Consider the following 16,751-nt stretch of genomic DNA (forward strand, 5'->3'; position numbering starts at 1 on the left):
TGATGGAAAAAGGACAGTCTTTATAAAAAAATAATGTTAAGTTGGCCAAGCCACAAAAGTCTGTCCTAAAAGGTTCAGGGGTTAGATATCTAGTGAAATTTTGTGATTGTCCTTTTTGTTGCGAAATCGCGTCGGAAAGCACATCATGAAATCATCAATGCAGTAGCGTATCTTGGATACCTATAGATAGTGAGGTTATTATTTTTGTAATTGTAAAGACTGATATACACCATTATGACTACTTAATGACTCAGAAAAAAAAGTATTTTTGAAGTTTGTAAAATTTATTAATTCCTAGCTGACTTTTTTAAGGATCACCACAAAGAAATTTTGTATTGAAACAAATTTGTTGAAAAAATTGCATAATGTAGTTCATAGAAAAACTTGATTGGAAGTTGAATTGTTATATTTAAAAACTGTAAAAGTTCAAAAAAAAAACATCAAAAACAGCACGTGAGATTTTCACAAAACACATTAAAATTATTGATCATGATAGGGTTAAAAAAAGCCGCCATTTTAAATAAAGACAACTGGCAGAATTCTGCCTATTGCAAAAATAATTTTCTCTTCCTGGTCATTTAATTTTGTTTGGTCAATAATTATTTCATGATGCAACAAATTACTAGAATAGTAATCTTTTTCAAGTATAAAAGCTTTTAGATTAGTTTCAATTGTTTTTAATTTTTTTGGCCGATAGGACAGTGGTTACATTAAGGACTCTGTAAAATACAGTCTTAATACAGGGAAAAAGCTCTAAGTTATCGGTTTATAGGACATACGTTTTAAAGATAATAAAAAATAGAGGTTTTGCCATTTTCGTGTCTAATACAAAATTAGGAAAGTCAAAGATCGAACCGAAGTTTATATATGCAATATTTACATTTATTTAAATATAAATCTTATTTCAAGGAAACCTGAAAGATGGGTTGACAATTTAACTTCCATAATATGTATTGTAATATCACAACTAAAAGATTGCAAAGCTCCTGGACTTGCAATGCATATGCTAAAATCATAAAACTATTTGACACCGACGCACTCAACGCCTAATAAAAATAATGCGAACGCCTGATAGGCCAGGAACCGAAGCTTTTCACCTCGCAATTTTTACAGAATGGATCGATTTGCTTGAAAATTTAAGAATAAGTAGTGGATAGTCCAAGGATCAAAATCTATATGATTCCGAAGGGCGCTTTTACCAAGGGGGTGGTTGCCAAACCGGGGGTGGAAATTTTTTATTTATTTTGACCGCAAAAATTAATAAAAACATTAATTCTAAGCAAAAAATGTTCTACACATTTTTTTGATACAATGAATAGTTTTTAATTTGTTCGCTATCGAAAGTGTTAGTTTTATATCGAAGAAATCAATGTTTTCGATATATGTATTCATTTACGATTCACTTAATTTTTGCCGTAGAAAAAAATTTTTCAAAATAATTTCTTGGGAATTAAATAGCCTACAATTTTATATAGAAACATTTTTTCGTATCTCTGATGCTAATCTTTCTATTCTGAAGAAAATGGCATTTTTACCAAACTACAAAAATTCGTTATTCGCTTTAACTCCAGTTTTTTAATAACTAATCATTCTAATCCAGAGTCAAACTTCTAGAATCTATTAATAATACATAAATAAATAAGAAAGGATAAAGCCAATGACTTAAAACACCGCTAACTTACATTATTATGCTTCCAATTAGTTTCCCCCTTTCTGTTTTTCAAAGAAAATATTGATTTTTTAACCGTAACTTTTTTATTTTTTACATGTGTAAAAAATAAAAAAGTTACGGTTTTTAGAAAGTGTGATAAAAAAGAATTTTTTAGGTTTTTACTAGATTTATAATCTTATTAATATTAAATCTTTTTAGAATCCTCACTTGCAAAAAGAGGTGACTTTGAAAAGGTCCGTAAAGGTGATTTTTGCATGTTGTTACAAGATTTAATTGTCAATAGCTCACTCAATTTTTGCCGTAGGAAAAATTTTTGCAAACCAGGTTCTTGGGAACTAAATATTCTACAATTTCATATTTAAACATTTTTTTGTATCTCTAATGCTAATCTTGCTATTCTGAAGAAAAAACATTTTTTCCAAACTACAAAAATTCGTTATTCGCTTTTAACCCCATTTTTTTTTTAAATTAATCATTCTAAGCCGGTGAAACTTCTAGTACCTATTAACAATACATAAATAAAAAAGAACAAATAAGGTCAATGACTAATTTTAATTAGGGTGGTGATTAGGGGGTTGCTTCCGAACACTTTTTCGTTGAAAAAAAAATAGGGACTGATATTCTTTTCATTATAAGTTACTTAATTTTTGAGCTAGAGACTTTTTTTATTTCTGAAGATAGAAATTTTTAAATACTCTAAATTAGTTAGAACAAGTTGTCCTCGAAGAATGCATAGTTTTCCCGTCTTTTGACTTTGAATCTACAATATTTAGCATTGGAAAAAGAAGAGCGAATATATAATAAAGTATAGCTCGATTACTATTGGTCTTAATGAAAATTTACAAAAACAGTTGTGTTTATTTTTTCAAAAGGTATATTTTTATTAGGTAAAGTTGTTTTGATAAAACGAAAACTTTTGGAGTTATTAAAAGCAAACTTATTAAAAACATTGATTTTTTCGATATAAAACTAACACTTCCGGTAGCGAATAAATCGAAAACTATCAATTTTATCAAAAAAATGTATAGAACGTTTTTTGCTTAGAATGAACGGTTTTACCAACTTTTGTGATTAAAATATAATAAAAAATTTCCACCCTCGAGATGGGGTGGCAACCAACCTCATGGTAAAAGCGCCTTTCGGTATGATATAGATTTTGATCCTTGAACTATCCACTACTTATTCTCAAATTTTCAAGCAAATTTATCCATTCTGTAAAAATTGCGAGGTTTTGTCCTATTTTATGCTTCATTACTAGGACTATAATAAAAATAGTGCGAACAAAAAATCGGCCGTATACACAGTTTGGTTTTCGGACAGCAGTTGGTACGAGAGGCTATCTTTAGTAGATACACAAAAGTGCTCTTTCACCGATATCATCATTATCTTCGGCTTTTACAACTCTTCGTGAGTCTTTGCTGCGTTTACTATTGTCTTCCATTGGTTCCGATCGTATGCTACTATTTTTCATGGTCTCACTCCACCTCCATTTTCTTCAGGTCTTCTCTGACTGCATCTTTCCACCTTTTTCTAGGTCGTCCTGCGGTCTTCAACCGTCTGGTCTTTCCAAAAACACATTGATAATCAGTCTGTCGTCATCACTCCCTACCACGTGGCGTGCCCATCTTATTCTATTGGCTCTTATGTATATCAGGATGTTTCCCTACCCGAAGGGAGTTTCTAATTCATTGTTGTATCTGCTCTTCCATTCATTTGTCACACTGTCCCTGCAAGGACCATATATAATTCGCAGGATTTTGCGTTCCCATGCTAACATGTGGCTTTGGTGATCTAATGATTTTAGAGGATACCTTCCTTTTTTGACGAAGTAAGTTTAAAACGTTATTGAATTTTTATACACATCATCTTCAAGATTTTTTGTCGAAGTTTTTTTTCCTCTTTTTACAATGGCGTTTTCCTCGACTTATTTCAGATACCCCTGAAGATGCTCTAGAAGCGAAAGTATACTTGGGCAAGATTAATAAAACTCAGTGCTCGATATCTGCCTTTTATTTCCGTAAATTTCATATATTCGACCATTCAACCACTTCCTATTTTCAACGAAAGCTTCTCGTTTATAAATTCGCAAAGTCTGTGTGTTATTGCGTCGCGGCTCCTGCAATAATTAGAGCAGATTTATCGACGGATTCTTATGTAGTTTTGTCTTCTGAATTCGAATCTGAAAACGGCATTTCGATATCTCTAAACATCTTTGAGACAATCGACCTCAAAATCTAAAATGTGACGTCACAATCCTTTTATTTTCCGCCGACACACTAAACGTCAGCTGAAATCGTTTATAGTAAGTAGGCTATTTTTTTAATCTGAATTTGTTAAGCAAAGCATAGGTTATTTGCATTTGAGTTTGACATTTCGTGAATGTCAAACTAAATTTTAAATTAAGTATTAATAAAATATCAATGACATTTGATATTGAATTTAATTATTATATAAAATAAATACGATGTTCAAAAATACAATTTGAGTATATTTTGAAAGCAATAATTTACTAATAACTTTACAAAGGTTTATACGAGTATACGGCCTCCCCTTTAATGAGACTACCTCATGATAAATGGACTGTTCTATTTGTTATGAAATGAAAATTGTTATTATAGTCGGTTCGCTAAACTCAGACACAACTGGCTAGTGATTTTAGAGGTAATTGTTTTGTTTTTTGCCAATTTTGCCGAAATTGGCAAAATTACTAATTATTTAGTCATTATTAACTATTTAGTAATTATTTTTTTTTTGTTAAATTGGCAAAATTCAATTCAATATATGAAATGTTGTTTGGAATAAAAAATTATGGTCTTATATGTGCAATTACATCCTTCTAATGAAAAAAATATTTGAGGATTTTTCTCAAATTATGGATACCAACAACATTTTCATTTATAACTCTTTTATTTTTAATTTGACGAAGAAAAGTTATTCTTCATAAAAAGCTCTTCATGGTCTAAGATTTATGATGCAACCATCATATATCAAATTTTATTAATTTTATACGAGGTATATAAAAAATATGAATTTCGATCAAAAGTAAAGTACCTTTATAATTCACAACATTTAAATTAGAATGAAATTGCACATTAAAACCTAATTTTTAATTCTGAACAACTTTTCATAATAGCAAATTTTCCATATTATGAATTAAAATACGTAAATAAACAAAGTTTTCGTTATGATAATGCTCGCATTGTCAGCTTGTTTTTATATCTGTATATGTTAAAAAAACAAAATTTTGCTAAAATTTGATCCGCTTACAAAAGCAAGGTCTCGCAGTTAATTCCATTGGATATAACCATTACCACATTTTCAGATTTGAACCACCACTGTTTGAAAAGGACCATCGAGAGAGGGGAAGGAGCTCGTAAGGATTATGACGTGTAAATGTTGAAAGTTGGGAGATTTTACGACTACGGCGATACTCCTCTTGTAGTATTTTATACGCTCGTTTGGATTTAAATAGGCCCTGCAGGATATTCATGTCATAAAAAATTTAATCAATGTATGGTTATCGCCAAATTAGTTTTTTTTTCATTAGTGTGTCGTTAGAACGTCTGGGATGCAGGGTCGGCGATGAGATTTAATCTGGTTATGTGGGCGTCAAAAGATTGAATTCGGAAATTATACGATAATTTTGGGTCGTTGCGAGTAGCAAGTATGAATGTAGATAATCATGTATGTAGAAATTATCTATCGTTGTGCCATTAGATGTCGTTATGTTAGTTATTTACTAACTCATATTAGTAGAGATACATATGAGAATAATGAGTTAAATTACTTTACAGTGCATGCATCAAGTATAGAGATTGGCTGAGTATATGCTTCTACTGTAAAATGTAAAAATACAGTAATTTTACCGCAAATGTTTACTGTACAATATTTACCCTTTGATAAAAAAACAACAACCAAAATTATAAATTATTTTGTTGTTTCAATTTATATGTCATAAAATAATTTTGTAATCGACTTTTTTAGAGGCATAATTTCTCTAGCGGATTGAAACTCAAATAAATCAAAGAAAATATTTAAAATGATATACATAATATTTATATAGGGTGTCCCAAAAGTAGGGGAACGGTCGAATATTTCGCGAACTAAATATCGGATCGAAAAACTGAAAAATACGTTTTCAATAATTTTCAAAAATCTATCTAATGACACTAAACACCAATCCCCACTACAACCCCTGGAGGTGGGGTGGGGGGTAACTTTAAAATCTTAAATGGAAACCCCCCGTTTTTCTTGAAAATTTTGATTCGTTACGTAAAAGTAGGCAACTTTTATTCAAGACACTTTTTCGAACTGTGGATAGATCGCGCTATAATTGGGAAAAACCATTTATCCTGATACCATAGGTAAATTATAGAAACGGTCTAATATCTCACGATATACACTTCCAAATGAGAAACCAAAAAAAATATTTGTAATCTTTTTCGAAAACCTATCGAATAACACCAAACATGACCCTCCAACCCACCCCCTGGAGGTGGGGCGGGGGGTAACTTTAAAATCTTAAATTTTATTTATATTATCCAATTTAATTTTCCAATTAAAGCGCCATCTATTAGCAATTCTAAAAAATGTTTCGAATAAATGTTGCTTAATTTTTCATGACGGATCCGAATCTGTAATAAAAAGTGGGGGTTGCTATTTAAGATTTTAAAGTTACCCCCCACCCCACCTCCAGGGGGTGGTTTGGAGGGTCACGTTTGGTGTTATTCGACAGGTTTTGGAAAAATATTAAAATTCTGCTTTTTAGTTTCTCATTTGGAAGTGCATTTCGTGAGATACTAGACCGTTTCTATTCGCGGTGTGCAAGTACTTGGAAGGGAAACGAGAAACGACCGTGCGCGAGTCGCGGAGAAATATTGCAACTATCTTAAATAATTCATATTATCAATTGAAATTGTCAAATTGACGTATATTTCATACCCTCTGTCATTGAAACAGAAAAATTATATATTGCTCCACAATATTGATATGATATGCAATTATTATATAAAGGTAAATTTAATTAATTGTATTTTGCTTGCAGTACTGCATTTTAATAACTAATTTTATTTACTACATATAATTGTTTACGTTTGCATAACATAACCTGCATCTTATTTTTTCTTCTTATTATTTTTTTGGACTATGGCCTTGACAATTATCCAGCAACCAGGACTAATATAATTGGCCAATATAATTAAAAGTGCCAATAAAAGTACAGAGCGTAGAAATAGAGGTCGCTTTGCCGAACTTGCACGGTCCCAATAATTTACCTATGGTATCAGGATAAATGGTTTTTCCCAATTATAGCGCCATCTATCCACAGTTCGAAAAAATGTCTTAAATAAAAGTTGCTTACTTTTACGTAACGAATTAAAAATTTGCAAGAAAAACTGGGGGGTTTCCATTTAAGATTTTAAAGTTACCCCCCACCCCACCCCCAGGGGGTGTAGTGGGGGTTAATGTTTGGTGTCATTGGCTAGATTTTTAAAAATGATTGAACACGTATTTTTCAGTTTTTCGATCCGATGTTTAGTTCGCGAAATATTCGACCGTTCCACTACTTTTGGGACACCTTGTATATAACAATTAACTTATAAAATATGAATTTTAATTATAATTACTTTTAATCATTTATCAAAAAAATTAAAAAAAGATACGTAACAGATGGGTTTCGAACTCAGGACCTCTCGATCTCCAGTTTACCACTCTGCTACTAAGCCACCACGTATCGATTCGTTAACGTACTTTAAAATGGTATTTAAATATTATTGCATTAGTCACAATTTTTAAAATAGTTTAAAATTTTAAAAAATCCATTTATTCATATAATAGTAATTAAATATTGCATTGTTAGCTAGATCTGAGCTATTCTGAAAATTTCAGGCTCTTAAGAAATATAGAACTATGTTTAAAATGGATTACAAAATTTGTGGAGATAGTGACAAAGACAAAGCCAAGTATATAAAAACGTTTTAATAAATCTATGAAAAATGAAGTAACACAACTTTATAACATATTTACAGGAGGTCTAAATTCTAACCAAAGAGAGCAAATTTTGGAAATATGGCAGTTTCACAATTAGAATAGAAGAACAAGATTAGAAGAACAAAGAGTTAAGTCAGTAAAATATTTAATGATAACTAATGTATTCCAAATGCAAATGGTTGTTACTCCAGGGAAATAAGGATTTTGTTGGAACACTTGAGCAGCCAGGTTGCAAATGGGTTTTTTGGGTACTATATACCTAATATATTATAAATACAAAAATGACCGTCACAGTTCGGACGAGAATTTTAGTTACAAATTAACAAATAAGGGTCAAAAATGGCAGTTTTTTCGCTTAAATTGCTACAGGTAAAAATAGGATAGTTAAATATCTTATTTATAGTATTCTTCTTTTATTAGATGACCCAATGTTTAAAACGGCAGTTTTTTAATTTTGGTCCGATCATTTGTTGCTTCGAAAATTGCAAAATAAAACTAAAATTTCGAAAATAAAAAATTTGCTCTTTATATAAAATAAAAACTTTCTCGAAATCTTTAAATAAAAAACTTTCGCGAAAGTGACCTAACGACTTTTATATTTCACAAAAAGTTGAGTCAAAGAGTCCATATACTGCACAAAAAATTATAAGACGATTCGCCAATTAGTTTAAATTTTATTTAATTTGTTTATGCCAAAGAGCTTTTTTTTGTAATGTTATTGTTCAGAAAATAATAATTATATACTTAGAAACTCTGTGAAAACCACATAAAAGAACAATAGTCTTGTTTTCAAATTATTGAAGAAAATCATTAAAAAGTAATTTTTGTCACTACGAAAACCTTTTACTAAAGTAGAGTCATTTTTGGCTTGAAAACAATTTGAATAGCTTTGTTAATATTGACTACAGTCGGAAAAATGAAAGAATACCCATGAACGAACATATAAAACACGCTGTATTTTCCTGTCACCGTGTCACAAAGAAAATTGTCCAGTGCAAGTACATGTAACAATAATTATTACATGTACTTGCGCTGGCCAATTTTTTGTGTGACACGGTGACAGAAAAATACAGCGGGTTTTATATGTTCGTTCATGGGTATTCTTTCATTTTTCCTACTGTATGTTACTTTTCGCCTATGTTAATTACGGTCAAAGTTAGCCACTTTTATTATTTAATTCACAGTTACTTCAATATACATAAAATTCTCCTGTAACAGTGTTAGTTACCATACTACTCCGAAACGGCTTGGCCGATTTTTATGAAATTTTACAAATGTATCCTATGGGACTGAGAATAGGTTTTAATATATTTTTCATATCCATAAGTTATAAGGGGGGTTGCCCCCCTGACATTTTTTTTTATTTTTTTGGACAAAATTTTCTATCCTAATTTTATATGATGTAGGATTAAAAAATACATACAACCCTTAATTTACACTTTTCCATCACCAACCCCTATTTGTTAATACCCATCTATATATTTACATCTATAAAATTCTCCTGTCACAGTGTTAGTTGTCAAACTCCTCCGAGACCGCTTGACCGATTTTTATGAAATTACATATGTATATTCGGTAGGTCTTAGAATCGGTTGTAATCTATTTTTCATATCCCTGAGTGATAAGGGGAACTCCCCCTAACATTTTGAAATGTTAGGTGGGGATTTACGTACATAACGTACTCTACAAGACTACGAGTACATACAATTTAAAAAAATTATGATCACATCAACAAGCTCTGGAGATATTAATCGCAGCATATGTTTGAAGAATTAGTTTCATTTTTTGAGTGCACGGATTTTAATAATTCATTTCCACCCACCACAAATCGATTTCGTTAGAACGTTATTTTTAAAACTTTATTAACAACTCTGTTGAAGTTTAAAGTTTACTCAAACTTTTACACATAAACTATATACCTTCAACTTCGAAATGGTGCTAGTTGGGTTGCTTAATTGTTATAAACAAAGTAGCTGTCAATTAAATAAAAAAGTGGCTAATTTTGACTGTAATTAACCTAGGCAAAAAGTGTTTTTTTAATTCGTATAAAAATACCAGCTTTTCAAATCCTAAAGTAGTTTTAATCTACAGTTAATATTAACAAAATTATTCAAATTGTTTATGAACTAAAAATGACCCTACTTTAGTAAAATGTTTTCGGAATGATATAAATGACTTTTTAATGATTTTTTTTAAATACTTTGAAATCATGACTTTTCTTCTTTCATGTGGTTTTCACACAATTGCTATTACATTACTATTTTCTGAACAATATTATTGCGTAAAAAAAGCTCATTGGGATTAACAAATTGAATAAAATTTAAACTAATTGACGAATCGTCTTAAAATGTTTTGTGCATTATATGGACTATTTGTCTCAACTTTTCGTGCAATATGAAAGTCTTCAGGTCATTTTCATAAAAGTTATAGCAATTTTTTTATTTTCGAAATTTTAGTCTTATTTTGCAATTTTTGAAGCAACAAATGATCGAACCGAAATTCAAAAACTACCATTTCAAACCTTAGCTCATCTACTATGGGATTAATAGTATAAATATGATATTTAATTACCCCATTTTTACCCGTAGCGAGTTAAACGAAAAAAACTGCCATTTTTGACACTTATTTGTTAATAACTAAATTTCTCGTCCGAACTGTGACGGGCATTTTTGTATGTATAATGTATTAGGTATATAGTACCCAAAAAAACCCATTTGCAACCTGGCTGCTCAAGTGTCCCGAACATGGTATATTTTTGCCTTATTTCCCTGGAGTATGTATGTAATTGTATGTACTCAGGAGCTACGTACTTCACGGTCCAAAACAGAAAACTAGATCAATGTCTAGCTATGATATAAATTCAATGGTCAGTAGACATACATATTCATTATTAATTATTGATCTATCCATAATTGAAATTTTAGTGTTATATTGCTATTACTTAGTTTAACGTGACCCGAAATATTATACATACTAATGAGCAAAGAAAGTGTGAATTGGCTGTGTTAAATTAGATCTGTTTTGTTATCTTCCTTTTTGTGTTAAGTGAGTTTCAATATTCACATTTCAATAAGAAAGGTGAATATAGTGGCAGAAATATAATATCAAACCATTGCTTTAAGAGGAAAAATTGCCCAAAGGGAGGATTTCCATGTTTTCTTTTCAGTTATCTCTCATATACTTCCTAACCAAAGAACGTCAGGTGGCAACTCCAAACAGGGATATATATTTCTAAACCTAATGAATAGGAAACTGATAGAGCAACGACAATGGGTCCAATATCTGCGTCGACTCGCTAAAGGGCAGTCTTGAGGAAAAAAGAATACAAAGAGCAATTTAACTTTAGCGCGAATTAAGAATGCTCCTTTTTAAAACACATTTTAAAAATATAAACATTAAAAGAAACTTTTGTTAACAATGGCAAAGATTTTAGTTACAAATTAAAATATACAGGGTGTCCCGAAAAGATTGGTCATAAAATAAACCACACATTCTGGGATTAAAAATAGTTCGATTGAACCTAACATACCTTAGTACAAATGTGCTCATAAAAAAAGTTACAGCCCTTTGAAGTTACAAAATGAAAATCGATTTTTTTCAATATATCGAAAATTATTCGAGAATTTTTATTGAAAATGAACATGTATCATTCTTATGGCAGGAACATCTTAAAACAAAATTATAGTGAAATTTGTCCACCCCAAAAAAAAAATATGGGGATTTTGTTCCCTTAAACCCCCCCCAAACTTTTGTGTACGTTCCAATTAATTCATTATTGTGGTACCATTAGTTAAACACAACGTTTTTAAAACTTTTTTGCCTCCTAGTATTTTTTCGATAAGAAAGTTTTTATAGTGATGCGGCTTCTTTTTCAATATATTTACGTAAAATTTTTATCGGGGTTTTGTTTCTTTAAACCCCCCAAATGTTTGTGTACGTTCCAATTAAACTATTATTGTGGTACCATTAGTTAAACACAATATTTTTAAAACTTTTGCCTCTTAGTTTTCTTTTCATAAGTCACCTTTTATTCTTTTTCAAAATATACCTAAAGATGCAAATTATAAATAAATTTTCAGATTATTAACAGGTCTCTATAATCGTACTTAACCATATACAAATATGTGGTGGATTCGACAAATATTCAAAATATCTCGATAAACACTGGGTTATCGAAAAAGTACTAAGAGGCAAAAAAAGTTTTAAAAACATTGCATTTAACTAAAGGTGCCACAATAATAATTTAATTGGAACGTACACAAAAGTTAGGGGGGGTTTAAAGGAACAAAACCCCCATAAAATTTTTATGGGGTGCACAAATTTCACTTTAATTTTTTTTTAAGATGTCGCTGCCATAAAAATTATACATGTCCATTTTCAATAAAAAATCTCTGAGAGTTTTCGATATATAAAAAAAAATCGATTTTCATTTTGTAACTTCAAAGGGCTGTAACTTTTTTTGTGTGCACTATTGTATATAGGTAAGTGAGGTTCAATCAACCTATTTTCGACTCCAGAATCTGTGGTATAATTTATGACCAATCTTTTCGGGACACCCTGTATATAAGTGCGTTCGCGGGAGCCTGTCGGCGACAAATTAGCAGCAAAACGCATGCGCACTTTAAAATGATATAAATAATATCGTTAATAGATAAATATACAACGTATATTTATCTAGTAAAATTTAATAATTAGTTATTAGTATTAATTAAAAGTAAATATACCTTGTATATTTATCTATTACCGGTATTATTTACATTAAGTGAGGTTAGAAATTGTCGGCGACAATTTTTCCACTGTACCCGCGAACGCAACTAATAGTGCAGTCACTGAAGGTTTTCACCTCCGATTTCGTTGAACCTCCATCGATTTTCATGAAAATTGGTGAGTAATTAGAGGATACCTCAAGGAACAAAGGTGACATGATGCCAACTTGCGCTTTTCCCCTGGGGGTGAATGCCGCCCCTTCTCGGGGGTGAAAATTATTTTATTAAAAATAATACCATAAGTCGATAGAGGGACAAATTATAAGCAAAATGTGTTATATAAAGCTATTAAAATAAATCAACACTTTTTGAGTTATTAAAGACCAAAGATTTTATTTTTTCGTGAAAAAAGGCATGTTTTAAATCGGTTTTTCACGTATAAATCAAAAATTTTAAGCTTTTACAAAAAAGTTATTATTACTGAAATAGAAGACAATAAAAAATTGAATACATTCCTTACACAAAGAACTAAACTAATTTTAGCTCAAAGTGAGTTATTGGCAATTCAATGTGTATTTTTTTCGACGAGTACTCAAATCTAAGTATTCAAGCTTAAATAACGGGAAAACGATGCAATGTATAAAATATTCCTGCTAAACATTTGTCAAATTACTTCGGAATACCTGTCAAATGGCCTTCAGAACAAGGTAATAGCGTCAAAATTAAGCAAGTTATAATGAAAATAAAAGAACCGTTTCGAATTTTTTAGGAAAAAGTGAAAAATAAAACATACGCCATTTCCACAAAAATTAAAATTTATAGCAATCCTTAAAAGAACTTCTTTATATTAGCATAAGTAATGTTTTAGATAATTTTGACCGTTTTAGAATGCACATTTTTGAAAAAAGATATAATTTAAAAAATCATAATTTTGAAAATTATTTTAATTCTCATATTCTTTTGATAATAACTCCAAAAATACTCAATATAGTAAAAAATTATATAAAATTTAATTTTAGCTTTTTTGTGCCAAATATTTTACCTGTTTTACTATTTCTATAGGGTAAAAACTAACCGAGATAGAAACGTTTAAATCTTAAATTTTGCTGTGGGAACCATGCAGCCGGGGTCATTTAACCTTTTATTTTTAAAAAAGTAAGGGGTTTAAAAGATTAGGTTTAACGTACTTGAATATCAGTTAGAATTAACTTTCAAACAGTTTTTACATGAACCTGATATCGTAAACACGAACGGAGTTATTAAAAAAAAAACAATAACATTTTTTGGAAAAATTTTTAAAAGATAAATTTTGAAAAAATTTTGGATCGTAAATTTTAACGCTATCAACATGTTCAGGGGCTCATTTGATAGATATTTTTAAGTACTTTGACAAATATTAAATAAGTTTATGTTATAAAATGCATCAATTTACCGTTATTTCAGCTTGAATACTTAGAGTTTTTTACTCGCCGAAAAAAATATGTATTCAATTACCTATAACTCACTTTTAGTTAAAATTAAAAGGTTTTTCTAGAAAGAGATTTATTTCGTTTTTTATTAGCTTCAATTTTGATAATATTAACTTTTTTGTAAAAACTTACACTTTTTGAGTTATTGATGAAAAATTGGTTAAAAACATGAGTTTTTCTCAAGAAAAATTAAAATCTTTGATCTTTAGTAACTCAAAAAGTTTTGATTTATTTTAATAACTTTATATTATAAATTTTGCTTGAAATTTGTCCCTCTATCGAATTATGGGATTAATTTTAATAAAATAATTTTCACCCACGAGAAGGGGTGGCATCCACCCCCAGGGTAAAAGCGCAAGTTGGCACCATGTCACTTTTGTTCCTTGAGATATCCTTTAACCACTCACCAATTTTTATGCAAATCGATGGAGGTTCAACGAAATCGGAGGTAATAGCTCATATCCACCTTCAGTGACCCCACTATAATATTCACTCGGAAAAACGGTAGCTTTGTGAAACTTTTTTTATACTAGAAGCATTGTCTACAAGTATACTTGCTGTATAAAAGTTTATACTTAAAAATGCTGTTAAATACTACTTAATATATTATGCTGTATAAAGTTCAAAGTACAAAGTAGTTCATCCTACAAAAATGCTGAATTTGCTGTTCCAGTACTAGGCCTGGATCCCGCGTACCAAAAAAAGTTGATTAATAGAGAGCTGAAAATTTGTTTATAGCTTAAAGGTGTCTAGTCGAACAAACTTTGATGTATGGGAGCAATGGATCAGGGGAAGTTTTAATTGTGGAACAGGTTAAAAATTTGGAACATCAGACTACGAAAACGTCCCATATATTTTGTCGGACAGAACTTCCAATTGATTTGTTACCCTTTCAATAAACTCTCATACTAAAATCAGACTGGTATATATCACCAAATCGGCATTTTAATTGTCGGACACGTAGAACATGTCAAATGACAGGAATTATGACAGGTGATAAATAGCAGTCTGATTTTTGCATGAGAGTTTAATGAAAGGGTAACAAATCAATTGGAAGTTCTGTCCGACAAAATACATAGGACGTTTTCGTAGTCTGACGTTTCAAATTTTTAACCTGTCCCACAATTAAAACTTCCCCTGTTCCAGTGTTCCCACGCATCAAAATTTGTCTGACTAGACACCCTTAAGCTATTAACAAATTTTCAGCTTGCTATTAATCGACTTTTTTTTTTGGTACGCAGTATCCAGACCTATACGTCGCACTTGTGTTGAAGTTTACAGAATATGCACTGCTGATATAGGCGGTAACCTCTTGTTGCATTTGCATGGTAGAATAATTTGCTAGGCTATATCCTAGCGTACATTGTACTATAAAAATACTCCATCTTTGAAGAAGTTTTGTGAGGGACGAACAAAACTTTTGAATTAGAATCTTTGGCAGTTCTCTCGTTAGGATTTGTTTTTATTTTTGTTTGTTTTATATTTATATTTGTAAGATAATATTATAAAGACAAATAATTGTAATCAAGACATAATATACAGAAGTCATCCAAAAATGGCTTTGGCTTGGCTATGGTTCCATAATTCTGGGTTAATGGTTTCCTTGCCCGTCTATTTTTGAGAGAAAGAAGTCCAAGATGTGCAAATCACGGCCTTGGAATATTCTAGGACTTACAGATCCTCTACGACGCCGATAAGTCCCATCAGTGGACCACCTCTAAACTCTTTACACGTCCTCTTGACTTCACTCGTCCACACGTGGACATCCTCCAAACTCTTAACACCTTTGCTGGATTAGCTTTAACCCTTAACTACAGACATCCCAATATTATCACGTAACTACAGACTCCCGGTATTTTTTACCGGTCATTATAAAATAGAGTCAAAATATAAAGTTAATAATAAAAAACAAAAACGTTTTACATTATGTGTTTTTATGGAGTCTCTAGATATGGGAAAAATGGTAAAATGGGTGATTTTAATAATATAATACAAGATTTTTGAAGAATAATCTAATAAACCAGAATTTTGGTAACATTTTTGGTCTATTGAAACAAACGGCCATAAATGCTATGGACAAAAATTTAAACTTTTTTTTAACAAATAAACGTAACATAGAATCACAAAGGAAATATAAAATAGCATCCACGAAAATTTTTACATCCATGAAAAAAAATCTGCAAGGGGTAAAATTGTAATAAAATTAAATGGCAATTCCATTTTTGCAAAGTGGCCTCAAAATTGTTATCTTCAAATTTAACCTTCATTGAAGGTCCAGGATGTCTTCCACAGTCCATTTCTTTACTTTTTCCCCAAAAACACAAAAAAATAATGTAAACATTTCAGATTGACAAATATAGTACTCATATAAAAATACTCCCTTAACACAGACATCCGGTAATTTTTACCGGTTAAGATTTTTGATGTGTACCAGAAAAGAAAATATTGACAATACACAATACACGCTTTGACTAGTATTGTTATACAAACTGCCCGAGAGGTACAGAGACACATGAACTTGTAAGTTGTGAGGTTACCACGAAATCCACATTTTGGGAATGCCCGCCGGTAAAAAATACCGGATGTCTGTAGTTAAGGGTTAATAATAATTCTTCGTGAAATTTCCCGGAAACCAAAACCGGACTCTTTCATGCCTATATAGGGTGTTTGATTAACAATTGTCCATATAGTAGCTGGAGAAACCTTAGCACAAAATACGAAGATTTAACCTAAACCACTTAAATAAAATATGGTTCCTTACTGAGTTACAGGGTGTTTTATCTAAAAGTTTAAAAACTATTTTTGTTAAGCATTTTAAAACTATTCGACGTATCTTTTTCATACTTGGCAGAAAGTGCGACTACTGTACACCCGACTAAATTGTGATAAAAACGTTTCTAGCTACTACCAGAGGCT

The sequence above is a fragment of the Diabrotica virgifera genome, chromosome 1, assembly GCF_917563875.1.
Source record: "Diabrotica virgifera virgifera chromosome 1, PGI_DIABVI_V3a".
Classification (NCBI taxonomy): domain Eukaryota; kingdom Metazoa; phylum Arthropoda; class Insecta; order Coleoptera; family Chrysomelidae; genus Diabrotica; species Diabrotica virgifera.